Genomic DNA, 20,592 nt, shown 5'->3' on the forward strand with positions numbered 1-20,592 from the left:
GTCATCACTCTTCAGTTCTTAATCATTATAAGGTTCACTAGGAAAGACTTCCCACTTCTCAAAATACAATAAAGGCAGAATAAGTCAAATTGCTATGTTAGAAGTTTTCCTCTTGCTACTCAAGATCACTGTGCTCAGATGGGTCAGAGATTGGGGGGGGGGGCAGACACTCTGGGCTTCTGTGCACTCCCCTTCACTCTGCCTCAGGAAAGAGGCTATTGGAAACCCTCTATGTGTCTAATGTTTGGATGATGAGGACCACTTCTTAGATCTGGGGTAATCTTCCTTTACGGAGGACACCATTTCTCCCTAGTCAACTTTTCCTTAGAAAAATTTTCTGGACTTATACACAATATAATAACTTGAGAAAAAGTAAAAAGTGAAAGGACATTTGCAGTGAGCAGGGCCATCCAGAATAAGGGCAGTGTTGTGACAGGCACATTACTAACTGTAACTCCTGTGGCTATGACATCAGCTCAGTCAAGGATGTATCCACATTCACCCAGCAAAGCCTTCAGCACATACTGATCTATTTCTGTAAGACTAAACATTAGTAAAATATTCCTCTGTTTTAATTTAGCTTCATGCTATCATGAGACTCACTCTACTGTGAAGTTTTAAAGAGATTTTATAATTGTATTTTTCCAAATAAAATTTATCTTACTGGAACCTTCAAATTATTCCCAAAATATGCTCACATGCTGGTATGGCCCATAATATATTTCTATTATTTTCAAACAAGTATTTCTTTCAGGATATCTAAGAAATCCAAATTATATTCTCCATGTTCTTCTGCCTACAGGGTCTGCTTAGTCTCCTGAGGTAATTCTGTCCCCTGAGGTAACTCTGTCTCCTTGTCTTCCTCCTATTAGACTTCTCTGGAAGCAACTGTGCACTTGTGTCAGCATGGAGAGATGGGTCTGGGCACCTTGGGTGACAACTAACAGCAGAAGGGTACATTCTCTCCTGGTCTCCTTCACAGGATGCAGGCAGCAAGCACTTTCTAGTGTTGTGCCTGGGAGAGCTGTTGGTTTTCTTAGCAGAGGCCATGCTCCAGCAGTACTTCTAACTGAGCCTGTAAAGGACCTGCTGCAAATGAGTGAGATTCCTATGGATGTTGCACAGTCAACTCCTGCCTCTTGTCAGAGACTCTCAGAACCCAAGGGCAGCCTGACCCTTTCTCCTTGGTCTCTCAGAAGGTAGCAAGCTGCATGATTGAAATCCCCATCAGTCTTCCCACTCCTACCTTAGTTTTGCCATCCTCTCAGGCCCTGAAAAGCCTAAAATAAGAACACAGGTTACATATGTCAAGATCTGTGAGGCCACCATTCCTCCAGTTCTCTTTCTGATAGCCCTAGGGAACACTGTGCATGGTAAAGGCCTTGATCTGGGACATGAGCCATATACCTTTGAGTTCCACCTCGGCCTGTAGAACAGACCACCCAGCCCTCTGTTAGGTCTGTGGTGCCATGGAACAATAGTCCTCTACTCTGACATAGCATGCAGCTTGTCAGAGATCCCAGCTGTTACTAATACTTCAGTGGGGTACTAGAGGCTGGGGAAGGAGGACTGAGAAAAAAAGAGATGATGCTCAGAGGTACGAAGTCTTAGAGGAGCAGTGCTGTGAGCTAGAGTACTGCACGAAGCACACAGTTAATAATGAGGACAAGTGCTGGCAAAGACATAGGGAGGGAAGAACGCTTGCTCACTGCTGAGAGAGTATAAACTAGTACATCCACTATAGAAATCAGTGTGGACATTCCTCAAAAAGCCAGAAATAGATCTATGATGTGATCCAGCTATACCACTCTTGGGAGCTTACCCAGAGGACTCCATATCCTAGTGTAGAGATACACATTTCATCCATGTTCATTGCTATTCTATCCACAACAGCCAGGAAATGAAAACAGCCTAAATGCCCATCAACTGATGAATAAACAATGAAAATGTGATATATTTACACACTGAAATTTTATTCAGCCATTAAGAAAAACAAAATTCCCCTTCTGGTCTGGGCTGGTACTCTAAGCAGACCTTGGGGACAAACTCCACAGCCAGTCCAACAACACCCAGAGGAAGCTCCACTCCCAGGCACCCTAACACACCCAGGATCCCAGGATCCAAAGATCCCAGGAACTTGGTGACTCCAAGATCTCAGGGTCACAGAGGCAGCTTGACTTCCAGGAGCTCTGACACACCCAGGATCTCAGGATCACTGGATCCCAGAATCACAGGATGATAAAAACAGCTTGACTCTGAGGAGTTCTGACACAACCAAAATCACAGGAAGGATGAGCTCCAGTGAGACATAGCCAGGACAGGTAGCACTAGAGATAACCAGATGGCGGGACGAAAGCATAAGAACATAAGCAACAGAAACAAAGGTTACTGGGCATCATCAGAACTAAATTCTCCCACCATAGCAAGTCCTGGATACACCATCACACTGGAAAAGCAAGATTCAGATTGAAAATCACTTCTCATGGTGATAATAGAGGACTTTTAGAAGAACATAATGAAATAAAAGAGAACATAGGTAAACAGGTAGTAGCCCTTAAAGAAGAAACACAAAAATCCTTTAAGAGTTACAGGAAGATCTTCTGACCCAGGTTCCTCAGAGACCAGTCTGCTCAGAAGAGACTGCAGACTGCAGAAGCACCATACCTTCTGGGACAGGCCTCGGTGCAGGCCTTCATCTTCAGCCAGGAAGCAGTTCTAAGCTCCAGACACCTATGCTCCTTCCCCACCAGGAGAGGTGTGACTGCCAAGGAGGGCTCTGGCCTCCTGAGCAGGTGAGAGAGCCATATTGTATCCCAGATCCCTCAGAAACCAGTCTGCACAGGAGAGCCTGCTGACTCTCCTGAGGCCACATAGCAGACCACTGAGACTCAGGAGAGAGTTGGATTCCCAGGAGTGCTGACAGAGGCTAACAGAATCACAGGAGGAACAAGCTCCAGCCAGAGACAGCTATAACAACTAACACCAGAGATTACCAGATGGTGAAAGGCAAATGTAAGAATCTTAATAATAAGCTGGGCATGGTGGCGCACACCTTTAATCCCAGCACTTGGAGGGCAGAGGCAGGCAGATTTCTGAGTTCGAGCCAGCCTGGTCTACAAAGTGAGTTCCAGGACAGCCAGGGCTATACAGAGAAGCTCTGTCTCCAAAACCCAAAAGAAAAAAGGAAAAAAAAAAAAAAAAAAGAATCTTACTAACAGAAACCAAGACCACTCACCATAATCTGAACCCAGCATTCCCAACTCAGAGAGTCCTGGATACCCCAAAACACCTGAAAAGCAAGACTCAGATTTAAAATCATATCTCAAGATGCTGGTAGAGGATGTTAAGAAGGAAATTAATAACTGACTTAAAGAAATACAGGAGAACATGGGCGAAACAGGTAAAAGGCCTTAAAGAGGAAGCACAAAAATCATTTAAAGAATTGCAGTAAAACACTGCTAAACAATTAGAAGCCCTTAAAGAAGAAATACAACAATCCCTTAAAGAATTACAGGAAAACACAACCAAATTGATGGAATTGAACAAAACAACCCAAGATCTAAAAAGGGAAGTAGAAACAATAAAGAAAACCCAAAGGGAGATAACTCTGGAGATAGAAACCCTAGGAAAGAAATCAGGAATCAAAGATGCAAGCATCACCAACAGAATACAAGAGATGGAAGAGAGAATCTCAGGTGCAGAAGATTCCATAGAGAACATGGGCACAACAATCAAAGAAAATGCAAAATGCAAAAAGATCCTAACTCAAAACATCCAGGAAATCCAGGACATAATGAGAAGACCAAACCTATGGATAATAGGAGTAGATGAGAATGAAGATTTTCAACTTAAGGGGCCAGCAAATATCTTCAAAAAAATTATAGAAGAAAACTTCCCAAACCTAAAGAAAGAGATTCCCATGAACATACAAGAAGCCTACAGAACTCCAAATTGGTCTCCCAAAATTTATATGCCTCACTACAGGGGAACCCCAGGGCCAAGAAGTCGAGTGGGTGAGGGTAGGGTGGGGAGGGAGGGTGTGGGGGAATTTTGGGATAGCATTGGAAATGTAAATGAAGAAAATACCTAATTAAAAAAAAAGAAAAAAATTCTCGCTAACCGAATCCAAGAACACATCAAAATAATCATCCATCCTGCCCAAGTAGGCTTCATCCCTGGCATGCAGGGATGGTTTAATATACGGAAATCCGTCAATGTAATTCGCTATATAAACAAACTCAAAGATAAAACAAACCAATAGCCAACATCAAACTAAAAGGAGAAAAGCTGGAAGCAATCCCACTAAAATCAGGGACTACACAAGGCTGCCCACTTTCTCCTTATCTATTCAATATAGTACTTGAAGTTCTAGCCAGAGCAATTAGACAACAAAAGGAGGTCAAGGGGATACAAATTGCTAAGGAAAAAAGTCAAAATATCACTATTTGCAGATGATATGATACTATATATAAGTGATTCTAAAAATTCCATCAAAGAACTCCTAAACCTGTTAAACAGCTTCAGAATAGTAGCTGCATATAAAATTAATTCAAACAAATCAATGGCCTTTCTCTATACAAAGGATAAACAGGCTGAGAAGAAATTAGGAAAGCAACACCCTTCACAATAGTCACAAATAATATACCTTGGTGTGACTCTAACGAAGGAAGTGAAAGATCTGTATGATAAGAACTTCAGGTCTCTGAAGAAAGAAATCAAAAAATATCTCAGAAGATGGAAAGATCTTCCATGCTCATGGATTGCAGGATCAATATAGTAAAAACGGCTATCTTGCCAAAATCAAACTACAGTTTCAATGCAATCCCCACCAAAATTCCAACTCAATTCTTCAAGGAATTAGAAAGGGCAATTAGCAAATACATCTGAAATAACAAAAAACCTAGGATAGCAAAAACTCTTCTCAAGGATAAAAGAACCTCTGGTGGAATCACTATGCCTGACCTCAAGCTGAACTACAGAGCAATTGTGATAAAAACTGCATGGTACTGGTACAGTGACAGACAAGTAGACCAATAGAATAGAACTGAAGACCCAGAAATGAACCCACACACAGATGGTCACTTGATCTTTGACAAGGGAGCTAAAACAATCCAGTGGAGAAAAGACAGCATTTTTTAAGGTTTTTATTAATTTATTTTTTATTAGGTATTTTCTTTATATACATTTCAAATGCTGTCCCCAAAGTTCCCTATACACTTGCTCCACCCTGCTCCCCTACCCTGCTCCCCTACACACCCACTCCAGCTTCTTGGCCCTGGCGTTCCCCTGTAATGGGGCATATAAAGTTTGCAATACCAAGGGGCCTCTATTCCCAGTGATGGCTGACTAGACCATCTTCTGCTACATATGCATCTAGAGATATGAGCTCTGGGGGTACTGGTTAGTTCATATTGTTATTCCACCTCTAGGGTTGCAGACACCTTCAGCTTCTTGGTTGCTTTCTCCAGCTTCCCCATTGGGAGCCCTGTATTCCATCTTATAGATGACTGTGAGCATCCACTTCTGTATTTGCCAGGCACTGGCATAGCCTCATACGAGACAACTATAACAGGGTCCTTTCAGCAAAATCTTTCTGGCATATGCAATCGTGTCTGGGTGTGGTGCTTGATTATGGGATGGATCTCCGGGTGGGGCAGTCTCTGGATGGTCCATCCTTTCATCTTAGCTCCAAACTTTGTGTCTGTAACTCCTTTCATGGATATTTTGTTCCCTATTCTAAGGAGGAATGAAGTATCCACACATTGGTCTTCCCTCTTCTTGATTTTCTTGTGTTTTGCAAATTGTATCTTAGGTGTTCTATGTTTCTGGGCTAATATCCACTTATCGATGAGTACATATCATGTGAGTTCCTTTGAGATTGGGTTACCTCACTAAGGATGATATCCTCCAGATACATCCATTTGTCTAAGAATTTCATAAATCCATTGTTTTTAATAACTGAGTAGTACTACATTGTGTAAATGTACCACATTTTCTGTATCCATTCTTCTGTTGAGAGACATCTGGGTTCATTCTAGCTTCTGGCTATTATAAATAAGGCTGCTATGAACATAGTGGAGCATGTGTCCTTATTACCAGTTGGGAACATCTTCTGGGTATATGCCCCGGAGAGGTATTGCTGGATCTTCTGGTAGTACTATGTCCAGTTTTCAGAAAACCGCCAGACTGATTTCCAGAGTGGTTGTACAAGCTTGCAGTCCCACCAGCAATGGAGGAGTGTTCCTCCTTCTCCACATCCTCGCCAGCATCTGCTGTCACTTGAATTTTTGATCTTAGCCATTCTGACTGGAATGAGGTGGAATCTCAAGGTTGTTTTGATTTGCATGTCCCTGATGATTAAGGATGTTGAACATTTATTCAGGTGCTTCCCAGCCCTTCCGTATTCCTCAGTTGAGAATGCTTTGGTTAGCTCGGTACCCCATTTTTTAATGGTGTTATTTGAATTTCTGGAGTCCAGCTTCTTGAGCTCTTTATATACATATACATATATATCATCCTTACTGAGGAAACCAAATCACAAAAGAACTCACATGATATTTACTCACTGGTAAGTGGATATTAGCCCAGAAACTTAGAATACCCAAGATACAATTTGAAAGTCACGTGAAACTCAAGAAGAACAAAGACCAAAGTGTGGACACTTTGCCCCTTCTCAGAATTGGGAACAAAACACCCATGGAAGGAGTTACAGATACAAAGTTTGGAGCTAAGATGAAAGGATGGACCATCCAGATACTGCCACACCCAGGGATCCATCCCATAATCAGCCACAAATGCAGACACTATTGCATACGCCAGCAAGAATGTGCTGAAAGGACACTGATATAGCTGGCTCAATTGAGGCTATGCCAGTGCCTGGCAAACACAGAAGTGGATGCTCACAGTCAGCTATTGGATGAAACACAGGGCCCCTAATGGAGGAGCTAGAGAAAGTACCCAAGGAGCTGAAGGGGTCTGCAACCCTATAGGTGGAACAACAATATGAACTAACCAGTACCTCCAGAGCTCGTGTCTCTAGCTGCATATGTTGCAGAAGATGGCCTAGTTGGCCATCATTGGGAAGAGAGGCCTCTTGATCTTGCATACTTCATATGCCCCGGTACAGGGAAACACCAGGGCCAAGAAGTGGGAGTGGATGAGTAGGGGAACAGGGAGGTGGGAGGGTATAGAGAACTTTCTGGATAGCATTTGAAATGTAAATGAAGAAAATACCTAATAAAAATTTGAGGGAAAAAAATCAACAACAACAACAACCTAGAAACAAAATTGTGGAAGGAAGTGGGATATACCGATTTGAGTGGAGCTGGGAAAGAGGGTATGTTCCAAATACAGTGTAGGAAATTCTCAAAGAACTAATAAACATGAAAAAATAATACATTATAGATAGCAAATTTGCCAAAAGAGTGAACACTCAATCTTTGAGATTCCCAAGGCCCCAGGTTAGTTTACTCTGTTGGTTTTCTTGTGGAGTTCCTGAACCACAACCAAAGAGCACACACAGGCTGGACTAACTCTCCTCCCCCTGCACATATGTAGCAAATGTGCAGCTTAATTTTCATGCAAGTCCCCCAACAACTGGAACAGGAGCTTACCCTGACTGTGTTTGTCTGCCTGTGGATCCCATTCTCCTAACTAGGCTACCTTGTCTGGCCTCAGAGAAAAAGGATGTGCCTAGTCCTGCAATGACTTGACCTGCCAGGGTGAGTTGATACCCAGGGGTGCCTCTTCCTTTGAAGAGAAGGGGAGAAAGGGATTGGGGAGGGGCTGTTTAATGGGTGTACTGGGAGGAGGGAGGCCTTCAATCAAGATGCAAAGTGATCAAATAAATTAATAGAAAAAATGAACAAACAAACAAAAAAGAGTAGATGTTTAATATTCTCTTCACAGAAAAGAGAACTTGGTAAGGTGATGGATACATGAACTAACCTGATTACCTCTTCCATAATCCAAACATAGATTAAATGACAATGCACACAATTCTCATTTACAACTAAATGTTCATTTTTAGGACTGGAAAGATAGTTCAGCAGTTAAAAGTAGTTGCTGCTTTTGCAGTAGCTAAAGGTTGAATTTGTAGTACCTACATGGCAGATCACAACTGTCTATAACTCAGGTTCGAGGGGATCTGATGCCCTCTCTGGCTTTAGCAGGTACCAGGCATGCACATGGTACACATACATACATGCAGGCAAAACATTTATACACATAAAATTAAATAAATCATTTATTTTATTACTCAGTTAGATTTTGGAACAGGGTTTCTCTGTGTAGCCCTAGCTTTCCTGGAATTTGCTCTGTAGACTAGGTTAGCCTTAAACCAGCCTACCTCTGCCTTCTAAGAGCTGGGATTGAAGGCAGGTGACACCACCACCCAGCTAAGATTTAATTTTTCAAGCAAAATTACTAGAAGTAAGAAAATATGCTTTTAATAACGTTATTTTGACTGATTAAGAAAGAAAGAACAAACTAGGTATGCTCCCAAAGTAAGTGGAAGGGAGGAAAGTGAGCAAGGTATTTAGAGTAAGAGGAGAGAGAGGAAAGTGTGATTTCCTTAGCTTTATCATCATCTACATGCCTTAACGCTTTGAAAGGGGAGACAGAATAGGTGGGTGGCACCAGACACAGGAAAACACAACTCAGTGATGCCAGCTGCAGAGAGGCAGGCACAATGGTGGTGGCCATACCCAGCACAGAAAGGCATCATACCTCAATGTGAATGGTGACCAATGGAGCCCATGATGTCGCTCCAGCATCAGGGAGAGCATGCTGACCTGACCTGCTCTATTAACACATCCAGAACACGGTCCCGAGGGCCACTCTTAGATTTACAATGCCTATTATTGAGTTGTATACCAGCCTACATATTGCATGTCAGTATACACACCTTTTCACACTCTTCACCATATAACTTGTCGTTTTTAATCTCCCACACTGATGTTCAACATCTCCTTACCATCACCATGAACCATATTTGCCATGTGACTAAAAAGAGTGACTGAAATGCTGATATGGGATCTTTGATTTATTTCATCTGAGGCTTCCCAGGAATATTCTATGATTTATGCCCCCACACAGCTGTCTGATTAATTCACTCTGGGCTACAAAGGCAACCCATTAAAGGCATTATGATTTCAACAAGAACCCCAGTAAGCACAACAGTGACATCTTGTGCCTTGGAACACAGTGTTAGCAGAGACCTGTGCTTCTTAGTTAACATCAGGGTGATACATTAGATGTGACCAAACAGAACAACTGAAATTGTTTTAAAATACTGAAGCTGGAGCTACAGAGATCTTTCAGTCATTGCCTCAAAAGCATGAAGGCTTAAGTTCCATCCCCAGACCCCATGGAGTTGCACTTGTAATCCCAGAAAAAGTGAATGAGAGGCAGAAAGAGTGGTTCCCTAAAAGCTCTGGAACCAGCTAGCTTTGCCTATTGTGAAGAGTTCCAGGCCAAGAAGAAACCCTGTCTCAACAGAAAAATAAATGCAAGGTTCTTGAAGGATGATATATAAAGCCATCTTCTGACCTCTACATGCACACGAGCACCCCCACACATGTACATCCACACAAACAGAAAAATTAGTTAACTAATTAATTAAAATACTGAAATGTCTCCATTGATGGACCAATCCCAGCCATACTTGGGTGTGGTGAACAATTCCAATGGAATGCTAGTTTTTGTTTTATTCTAGATATATCATTTGTGGTTTATGAAGTTCAAGGGGAAGGAGCTACTAAGGCACAGGGGTGACTTCCTAGCAGGGTGCTGAGAAATCTGGGACTAGAAGTTACCACCTTGTTGGAGAGAGACTTTTAGGAGAGACAGATGTGTGGGCTTGCCTAAATCCCAGCTCACCAACCTACCCAGATGGTGCACAGCCTTCTGGGGGGGGGGGGCGGAGAGTGACACACAAGACTGACAGTTATTCACACAAGATTCCTAGCTTTGGGGGGGTGAGATACTATGCCTATGATGAAATAGGACCATCAAACAACAACAAAACCAAGAGCAAACAAACTAGAAGAAAGACACCTACCTTTTATTACCCACTGAAATGATCAGATAAGAATTTTTAAGCACTTATGACTCCAGGAATTAATGGGCAAATTGACAAGTGGACAGTCTCACCAGAAAATCAGTCTTAGAAAGAGCCAAGTGCAGACCTTAGAACTGGAGAACATAGTTATGGAAATCAAGAAGCCAACAGATGGGGTTCACAGCCTGTTACTCAGCAGAAGACAGGTTGTAAACTGGAACCAGGACATGGAAGATTGAACGAAGAGCATGAAAGAGCCTGAGGCATGGAAAAGGGCCTTTCCACACCTGCCATTGGAATAGGGAGATAGATCATTGTGTGAAGAGTAGATTAAAACTCAGCCATGCACTGTGGAAAGTCGCTATTGTCCAGGATACCCACAAGTCTGAGTCAGATGGATACCATGTCCAGGAATTTAAGACCAGCCTGGGCATCACAGTGAGACTCTGCCTCAAAAATAAAAAGTTATCCCCTATCAGATTTATGATTGATAAAAATCCTTTCCTAATCTGTTGGTGGCCTTTTTGTCTTATTGACAGTGTCTTTTGCCTTACAGAAGCTTTGCAATTCCATGAGGTCCCATTTGTCAATTCTTGATCTTACAGCACAAGCCATTGCTGTTCTGTTTAGGAATTTTTCCCCAGTGCCCATATCTTTGAGGCTTTTTCCCACTTTCTCCTCTATAAATTTCAGTGTCTCTGGTTTTATGTGGAGTTCTTTGATCCACTTAGACTTGAGCTTTGTGCAAGGAGATAGGAATGGATCAATTCACATTCTTCTACATGATAACCACCAGTTGTGCCAGCACCATTTGTTGAAAATGCTGTCTTTTTTCCACTGACGGTTTTAGCTCCCTTGTCAAAGATCAAGTGACCATAGGTGTATGGGTTCATTTCTGGGTCTTGAATTCTATTCCATTGATCTACCTGTCTGTTGCTGTACCAGTACCATGCAGTTTATATCACAATTGCTCTGTAGTACAGCTTGAGGTCAGGTATGGTGATTCCACCAGAGGTTCTTTTATTGTTGAAAATAGTTTTTGCTATCCTGGGTTTTTTATTATTCCAGATGAATTTGCAAATTGCCCATTCTAACTCAGTGAGTTGGAATTTTGATGGGGATTGCATTGATATATATATAAAGAACTCAAGAAGCTGGACTCCAGAAATTCAAATAATTCCATTAAAAAATGGGGTACAGAGCTAACCAAAGCATTCTCAACTGAGGAATACGGAAGGGCTGGGAAGCACCTGAATAAATGTTCAACATCCTTAATCATCAAGGAAATGGAAATCAAAACAACCTTGAGATTCCACCTCACTCCAGTCAGAATGGCTAAGTCAAATAGTCAAGTGACATCAGATGCTGGTGAGGATGTGGAGAAAGAGGAACACTCCTCCATTGCTGGTGGGATTGTAAGTTTGTACAACCACTCTGGAAATCAGTCTGGTGGTTTTTAGAAAACTAGACATAGTACTACCAGAAGATCCAGCAATACCTCTCCTGGGCATATACCCAGAAGATGTTCTAACTGGTAATAAGGATACATGCTCCCCTATGTTCATAGCAGCCTCATTTTTAATAGCCAGAAGCTAGAAAGAACCCAGATGTCCCTCAACAGAAGAGTGGATACAGAAAATGTGGTACATTTACACAATGGAGTACTACTCAGCTATTAAAAACAATGAATTTATGAAATTCTTGGGCAAATGGATGTATCTGGAGGATATCATCCTTAGTGAGATAAACCAATCACAAAAGAAGTCACTTGATATGCCCTCACTGATAAGTGGATATTAGCCCAGTAACTTAGAATACCCAAGATACAATTTGCAAAACACAAGAAAATCAAGAAGAAGGAAGACCAACATGTGGATACTTCATTCCTCCTTAGAATAAGGAACAAAATACCCATGAAAGGAGTTACAGACACAAAGTTTGGAGCTAAGACGAAAGGATGGACTATCCAGAGACTACCCCACCTGGGGATCCATCCCATAATCAGCCACCAAACCCAGACACTATTGCATATGCCAGCAGGATTTTGCTGAAAGGACCCTGATATAGCTGTCTCTTGTGAGACTATGCGGGGGCCTAGCAAACACAGAAGTGGATGCTCACAGTCATCTATTGGATGGAACACAGGGCCTCCAATGGAGGAGCTAGAGAAAGCACCCAAGGAGCTGAAGGGGTCTGTAACCCAATAGGTGGAACAACAATATGAACTAACCAGTACCCCCAGAGCTCATGTCTCTAGCTGCTTATGTAGCAGAAGATGGCCTAGTTGGCCATCACTGGGAAGAGAGGCCCCTTTGTCTTGCAAACTTTATATGCCCCAGTATGGGGGAATGCCAGGGCCAAAAAGTGGGAGTGGGTGGGTAGGGGAGCAGGGTGGGGGGGAGGGTATAGGGGACTTTCAGAATAGCATTTGAAATGTAAATAAAGAAAATATCTTTAAAAAATAAAGAAATAAATAGGTGTACAAAACTAACAGCATCATTCAATTATGAACTTATGAACTTTTACAAACCTGAAGCAGGATAAATAGGGAGCAAAGAACACCAGAGTCATCATCTTGCTTGCCGTGAAAAACTTTAAAGCATTGTAAAAGGGCTGCAGAGATAAGTAAGTCACAGCCTGAGAACTGAGCAATCCATAAAACTGACAAAAGTTTAAAACCCACATGATATGTTTATATCAGAGATCAAAGATGATAAAAGAACAACTTACTTTCCCAAGTCTTGGAGGCCTTGAGTTACTTCAGGAAAGATTCCTAGTAGCAGTTCTCACGCCTTCCGTTTCCAAGTGCTCCACAGACAGGCCTCTCCTGGGCTCCTCCACCCTGGTATCTGCAGAACAACATTGGGGCTCAGGAAAAGTCTTCCTCCTTCTGACAGTGCCCTCAACTCCAACCAGAGCTCCAGTATCTGGCATCCAACAGCTTCTTCATGGTGTGTAAGGTAAGGTCTACAGATCACAGTGCCATTTCTTCACAGTTGTCTTCAACATTTAGTCAATGCACATTAATCCAGAGTTTTAAGAGATCTCGTTCCCAGGCTCAAATTGCCCTTTACTAACTGAGCCCAATCCTAGCTATTGTGAAGATGAATAAGATAGAAAAGTCCTGTATTCCCAGTTCATAACACATAGATCTCCCACATGGAGGTAACAGAGGCATAGAGCAATCTAGAGTGCAGGATGGCACAGGCCAGAGTCTGTCGCTGGCCAGAGACTGCTGCCGTCTGTATTTCTTAGCCTGTAGAAGGCATTGAGAGTGTCCAGGGAAGGTACTTCTTCATTCACTACTTGGTCAGACAGAATCATGCAGAAAGGCTTTACCCAGTTGTGTGTGTGAGAGAAAGGAGCACGCGGAAAGGAGCGAGGGGGGCGGACGGGGTGGGGAGGCAGATCTAACTTTCCCACCTCTCAAAAAAGAAAAACAAAAAAACAATTGAACCAAACCACTCCGCATGCCTTCCTTATTCCCTTCTCCTGCAGTTGCCTGCCCTGTGGGGGCAAGCTTGGCAGCTGGAGGCTAGGATGCGCAGGGTTTGGTTTTGCTCTTTCAGAACCACTGTTACTCTTGCCTCTTCCAAGGGCATCTGAGGTTCTTACTCTCGATCATCAGGGAAATTGCCCTGACAGGACTTGGACTTTGCCCGACTGGCACTGCTTCAGCATTCCAGTCATCAAGCCCCACAGAAAGCACTAGATGCTCCTTTAAGTCTATCCACTTTCCCCAAATTCCACAGTTGAACGCAAGGACTACTTACTGTAACAAACTAACGCCCCAGTATCCAATGTAGCCACTTTAAGAGTAAAAATTGAAACATCAACTTAAAAAGGAAAGCAGGTTCACTTTGTAGTGATCACACAAAAAGCCTCCAGCAATGTCTGCAGGTTTGTGCACACATGCACACAAACTTAAACTCTAATGACACTCACTCCTCCACCCCTGCAATAATGAGACATTCCTTTATGCAATATATGCCACCCAAGGTCAGAAAGAAAAACTTAAATAAGAGAATACATATTTTCCTGGAATTTTGCTTTTGTTTTGTTTTGTTTTGTTTTGTTTTGTTTTGTTTTGTTTTGTTTTGTTTTGTTGTTTCAAGACAGGGTTTTTCAGTATAGCCCTGGCTATCTTAGAACTCACTCGTAGACCAGTCTAGCCTCAAACTCAGAGATCTGCCTGCCTCTGTCTCCTGAGTGCTGAGATTAAAGTGTGTGGCACTACCTCCCAGCTTTCATAGAAATTTTTAATGTTATAAAAAGTTGGTTTTCACTAAATTAATTACATAATTTCCAACCAAATATTAACATTATTTTAGAAATTTCAAAATAAAAAAATTTACAGTTCACCTGAAGGCTTATACACACACACACACAAGAAATATATAGACTAGTACAACCAAAAAACAAAACATAGGAAGAATACTTTCAGCAGACCAGATGAAAGGATAAGCAATTCTATGTATGAGTGTAAATATAGAGACCCAAACTAGATCCTGATTTATAGGAACTTCCTCTACAAAAAAAAAAGATGACATCTAAAGTCCTCAGAGTATAAAACCTTGTACAATCATTATTGCCTAAGGGCCAGGGACACTGCAGAGGAGGGTGGGGTTGTCTAGCATTCCCAGGATAACTAAAGAAGAGAGTGGAATGTGGAAGGGGAGAGGGAGAGTGGGAGGGGCGAGCGAGAGGGGGAGAAGGGAACAGAGCAGGGAGTGAGTTAGGAGAAGACAGAGAAGACAATACTGAAAGAGAACAATACTTAGGAAAACTATATTGACATCTGGAAAAACTATATGCCTGATCCTTATCTCATATCTTACCTTAAAATAAATTAGAAGTTGATTAAAGTTGAAGGGGTGGAGATAAGACCAAAAAGATAATAGAAATAATTATCTGGCTATTACTTTAATCTATAAGTAGAAAGGACTCTCTAAGATTGACATCAAAGTAGAAACCATAAGTACTAGCTAATGTGAACATGTAAAGTGTCTGTATGATAAAAAAAAAAAATACTGTTGATTGGTTCCGATGCAATTGTGACAGCATGATGTTAAAAGTGAGAGAGGTTTGGCTGAGTGACAGAACAAAGTTAAAGGTCACATCATCCTTGCAAGGAGACAAAGAGCCCTGTGCTGACTGGTTACGACTGGTTACACCCGGAAACTGCATTAAGCAGCACAGCAGGCCTGGGGGTGGGAGATTTATTACATCAGAGGAGAGGAAAGGGCACTCTCACTTCCTCTCCCCACAGGTAAACACTTATTATTTTTTCTCAGCATATCTACCAACATGTAGAAAATGATGTATCTATCTTTATATCTATTTCCCTCAAAAAGCTAGAAATTAGTTTGTCTATTCCACCCTCAGAAACTAAAACCTTGTAAACTTCTACAAAGTTCAGTTCAGTAGCAATGAGACTATTAAAAACAAGACAGAACCAAACTACACACTAAGAGGTATTCTCAGGGCTGCTTATTGTTTATTTATTATACAATAATACACTTAAGAAAAAACAATATGTGGGAAAATCCATACACTATGAATACATCTATATACAACAACTAACCAAAGTCCTGCCTCCCAGCACATCTGCAATTCATGATTTCTGCAAGGGAACAGTGTGAGAGTACACATACACAATGAAATTTGGCGTAGAACTAAGAAAATTCCAGAGCAACGTTGAGACAAAGGAGAAACAGTGGGAAAGATAAAAACAGAAACTGACACAGACAGTGCATGGTCTGCACTGACGGTTATGTGTAAGACCTCCTCCTGCCACAAGCTAGTTCCTGCTTAGATGAACTTGACCTCTTCCTGTGCGTTACTGGGATGTTTTATAATAAAGATGTCTTCCAGTGTATTATGATGCAGACATAGAGTGAGGTGTTTGGGGTGCCAATGGATGTGAATCAAGGTGAAGCCAAAGTAAATAGAAGGAACAAACCATAAAGGGAAAGGCTGAAATCAAATAGAACCTAGAAAAGAATGTTTTCTGAATGTATTCATGTTAAGTGAAAAGAGAGAAGATGAAATGACAAAAGAGGAGACTTCAGAATGGAAACTTCTGATCAAACAGGGTAAGGAAATGCCTCGAGAGTCAGCAGCTTCGGCAAAAATGAGTTCTGTGAATCATATAATCCACCCAGAAAACACAAGAAGGATGTCGAAATGTGAAGCCATCCCAGAGAAATAGTTGATGAGCTTAGCCTGCCCATACAGTCCTAAGCCCAGATGTCTTCTCTGGTAAATTCTATCAAGTCTCTAGGAAAAGCAAAGAGACCAAAAGCAGATGTGTCAATATAAGAAAAACTATAGACAATCATCCTAGAGGAGATGGATACAGAAAAGTTTAAGTATTAGCAAAACTAATCTGCAGTGCACAAAATGATATAAAATAGATAACAGTTCTTGATATCAGCTACATGATTTCTGAACATCAATAATATTTTGGCAAAATAAAGCTGTTCTTTGTCAGCCTGATAGAGAAGTGTCTGGATAAAGCCTATTGCATGAGTGAAACACTGACTATGGTTTTTAAAATTGAGGTGGAAAAGCCCACTCTCTCTGTGAACAGACCATTTCCTGGGCAGGGGATGATGAGCTGTGCAACAGTAGAGACAGCAAGCTACTGATCTCTGTCCTTACTTACGAATACAACATAGTCAGCTCCCTCAAGCTCCTACCATTGTAATTTCCCTCTAAAATATATCATTCTTGCCTAAAACTTTGTTAAGGGATTTTATCACAGCAACCAGAATAGAAACTGAAAAAAAACAATATTTTCCAATTAATACTAAATTTAATATGCCAGAGTAACAGTAGTTCAATTTAATATTTTAGTTACTATATAGTTTGAATTATATTGAGTTTTCCCCTCAGAGACAGCTTATGGTTATCAATTATTAGCTCAGAGCTACTGTAATGTTACAATGTAACAGAATGCCCACACATCCAGGCAATCTGAATTTAACACTGAAAGTTCTACTCAGCCATAAAACTGCAAGTGAATGAGTTTCAAGTTTAAAAAGATATTGATAGGCAGTTTACAAAAGAATAAATACAAGAATTTCCATGCATATGAAATAATGTCCATAATTAAGATTAAAGAGTACAGTAAAAGTCTGACCAAGCCTACACTCCCAGAACTCAGAGAGACTGAAGCAGGAAGATAAAAGATTGAGGACAGCCTCGAACAGAGAGGCTGTCCCCTACAACAGTATTGACAATAAACAATACAAATAAAAATTAAGCAAAAGTTCTGGTATAATAAGATTAGTACTGATGTAGATGGTAACCTCTAGTGTATAGAATTTAGAGAAACAGGGTTCTTACATGTTATCAATAGGAGTGCATATTTCTATAAGCTATTGGATAAAAACTTAACCATGGACGTCAATTTTTAAGTCTGCATAATCTTTTACACCACATTTTTCAGAATCAGCCCATCAGGAAGGCCACTGTGAACACTGGAAAGTGTCTATTGTCAGCTTTCTTCATCTGAGTAAGTACAAAAACTAGAAATAAATTCGTGGTTAAACAATGTAATTTTGCTTGACTGGTGTAAACTTACAGAGTTAAATTAGAACAAAACCTTTACCTTTACAACAGGACATGAGACATGGAAGTATCAATGGCTGTACTTACCTGAGTTAGAAAGAGGTTTCAATACACACTACATAAGAAGTAGGCCATACAGACATAAAGCTGAACTATAAATCAGCACATGTGATATAAAAGCATTTGGTTTCCCCCCAACCCCACAGTGGTTTTTCTTAAAACAGGGATACACTCTGTAGCCCAGCCTAGAACTCACTATGTAGCTCCAGCTGGTTTTGAGCTCACAGTCCCCCTAACCCTGTCTCCCCAGTGCTAGAATTACAAGTATAGTCTGTCTTGTATGTTTTCATGGCAAACAAAACTCTGTATGAACTTTTATCAAAAGAATAATAATGATTGTTAGAGGACAGTAAGGTGTGTAATTAGGGGTGTGTGTGTGTGTGTGTGTGTGTGTGTGTGTGTGTGTGTGTGTGTGTGTGTGTGTTGCTTGTTTAGTTGAATGAGTTTGGGGTTTTTTTGTTTTGTTTTATTGGTTTTGGGTATTGGGGGTGTTGTTTGGTTGGTTGTTTTATTTTGTTTTGTTTTGGTTTTTTTTTTTTTTTTTTTTTTTGAGGCAGGTAATTCCACAGCCCAGGAAGGCTACAAATTCACTATGTAGCCCAAGCTGATTTTGAATTCTTAAACATACTCCTGCCTCTGCCTTCTTAGTGCCCACATTAGAGCTGTGCACTCAGACTGAATTTTATTTTTACTTTACAGCTATTCCAACTACCTAAAGTTTTCTAATCCCATATTAATTTGTGTTTTATGTACCTGTTTGAGGAGAAGGGTTCATATCAATAAATATGTGCAGGCAGAAGCCTAAGTACAACTCCAGGTAGTATCATTCCTCCAGTGCTATGCACCTTGACTCTTAAGACAGGACCTCTCCTTTGGAGCACTCAGCCCTAAATTGGATGCCTTGATCACATCCCTCCCCTCAAGGCTTAACCATGGGATGGACAGGTTTAAGTCAACTTGACACAAGCTGAAGTTGTCTGAGAGGAGGGAACCTTAGCCTCCATAAATTTGGGCTGCAGGCAAGCCTGTATGGCAATTTTCTTAATTAATGGGGAGGGCCCAACCTACTGTGGGTAGAGCCATTCCTAGGCTGATACTGGCTCTAGGTTCTATAAGAAATCAGGCTAAGAAAGCCATGAAGAGCAAACCAGTAAGCAGCAGTGCTCCACAGCCTCTGCATCATCTCCTGCCTCCAGGTTTTAGCCCTGTTTGAGTCCCAGTCCAGAATTCCTTCAATGATAGACTATTATGTGAAGTGTAAGTCAAATGAACCCTTTCCTTTCCAAGTTGCTTTGGTCATGGTGTTTCAGCACTGCAACAGTAACAACATGGGATCTATATGGAAGAGAAGGCAGCAAGACTGTAAGAGCCAGAGATGGTAGATGACTCCAAGGAAACCTATGGTTTTATATGATGCACATATGAACTCACAGAGACTGTAGCAGCTTGCACAAGACCTGCACAGGTTCAATACAGACAAAATCCCAGCACAGAGAAAAAGAAACAGGCATAAAGTACCACCCCTAGCCAAGAAGCAATTTGCAGCTATTAGCTTCTGGGAAGGAGACACTAGGTCTATCAACCATGCTCCAGAGCAGGCAGGCCTCTTGCCTCTTGCAGGAGTAATTGACCGGCACAAATTGGGCTCCATGAGACTTTTTTTTTAGTTGTTGTTGTTTAAGAGAGAAAAAGAACGTGAAATTGGATGGGGTGGGGGCTCTAGGAGAAATTGGGAGAAGAGAAAGAATGTGATCAAAATATATTAGATTTTTGTTTTAAGAAGAAAAGAAAAAGAAAAAACAATGGGGTCTCTCACTGGCCTGGAGCTCCCCAAGTCAGCAAGCCTCCCCTAGGGGCCTGCCTACAAGGATACACTACCACATCCAGGGTTTTTTTTTTTTTTTTTTTTTTTTTTTGATGTGGATTCTGGAAGCTAAACTCGGATCTTCATGTTCGTAATACTAGCACACTACCCACTGATCATTTCCTTAGTATCATATATTAAATTTTAATGGAAATCTTGAGTTAAAAATTTAAGGACTTGAATGAATCCTTATGTGGTAGTTTGAATATGAATTGCCACCTGGGCGTGGTGGCGCACGCCTTTAGTCCCAGCACTCCGGAGGCAGAGGCAGGCAGATTTCTGAAATTGAGGCCAGCCTGGTCTACAGAGTGAGTTCCAGGACAGCCAGGGCTATACAGAGAAACCCTGTCTTGAAAAAAAAATTGCCCCCACAGACTCATGTGTTTAAATGGTTGGCCATAGGGAGTTCCACCATTGGGAGGTATGGCCTTGTTGGAGGTGTGGCCTTATTGGCAGAAGTGTGTCACTGTGGAAGCAGGCTTTGAGGTCATATATGTTCGAGTCTGGCCAGTGTGGCTCACAGTCCCCTGCTGATGCCTGAAGATCAAGATATAGAACTCTCAGCAACATGTTTTCCTGGACCACATCCTGTCTAAACCCTGCCAAGCTTCCTATCATGATGATAATGAACTAAACCTCTGAAACTGTAAGCCAGCTTCAGTTAAATGTTGTCCTTTACAACAAGAATTGCCGTGGCCATGGTGTCTCTTTGCAGTAATAAAAACCCTAACTAAGAAAACTTGCCTTTCCCATATCAACCTCTCTCAGAAGTCATAACTATGAAACAAACGGCACAGAGCAGAAGTCCCCTCTCGGCTTTGCTGTACTTCTTTGCCCACACCAATGAAAACAGTTGGTGAATCAGACTCCAGAGTGCTGGCATCACCCACACTCTTATCTCATCGCCTGGCGTGCTGCTTGATGGATGAGTTGTGACATCATAGTGTATAGGGATGCATGCTAAGTAGGAAGAATCCACTGAAAGATGCTTAAGTCAATGCAAGGAAAGAAGGGAAAAGTATGTCAATATAGA

This window comes from Mus musculus, chromosome 5 (assembly GCF_000001635.26).
Source record: "Mus musculus strain C57BL/6J chromosome 5, GRCm38.p6 C57BL/6J".
NCBI classification, from domain to species: Eukaryota; Metazoa; Chordata; class Mammalia; order Rodentia; family Muridae; genus Mus; species Mus musculus.